Below are 771 nucleotides of genomic sequence, written 5' to 3'. Positions count from 1 at the left end.
ATGAAGAAATGAAATGGCTGCTTTGACAGAAACAAAAGCACAACCTGTGGCGTTAGGGAGGATATTTTGCTTTGGTGATGAGTCTGTAGGAAAATTACTGCCCTGGTGCAGTGACTGAGGGCCTGGGGCAGTGCAGGAGCAGTATAAAAGCAGCACCTTCTCCTCACTCTCACATCCACTCCTCTTGTCTCCATCTCATTGAGAACAAGGTGAGTTTGAAGATTTTTCTCCTCTCACTCCTTCTATTCTCCCTCCTTCTGATTTCTGCACATACATGCCCCTTTGTTCTATGCCAGGACATGGGGCTGCTTATGGTGGGAGAGGGAAAGGAACAGAAAGTGTGCACAGGGAGAGTTTGGGACTTGGCTGAAGTGAGTGATGGGATGGGTGGGAGTAGCCTGGTCTTGGTTGCTCTTGGCAGGGAACTTCTTTGGCTAAACAGAAGGAGAAGCCTGTGGGCATCAGTACAACACCTCCAGCTCGTGTTCCCATCTTGGCTTGACAGGATGGCTGCATGGTGTGGTGATGGGTTGCTCTTCAAAAACCCCTCATGACTTTTTCTTGCCCTCTCTCTCAGGCGCACCTACAGCCCCAAGCCATGTCCTGCTACACCCGGTGCCAGCCCTGCCAGCCCTGTGGCCCCACCCCGCTGGGCAGCAGCTGCAATGAGCCCTGTGTCAGGCAGTGCCAGGACTCCACCGTGTTCATCCAGCCCTCGCCCGTGGTGGTGACCCTGCCTGGCCCCATCCTCAGCTCCTTCCCACAGAACAC

Source organism: Geospiza fortis, unplaced genomic scaffold, assembly GCF_000277835.1.
Source record: "Geospiza fortis unplaced genomic scaffold, GeoFor_1.0 scaffold373, whole genome shotgun sequence".
Lineage (NCBI taxonomy): Eukaryota > Metazoa > Chordata > Aves > Passeriformes > Thraupidae > Geospiza > Geospiza fortis.
Note: the sequence above shows the minus strand (reverse complement) of the source record.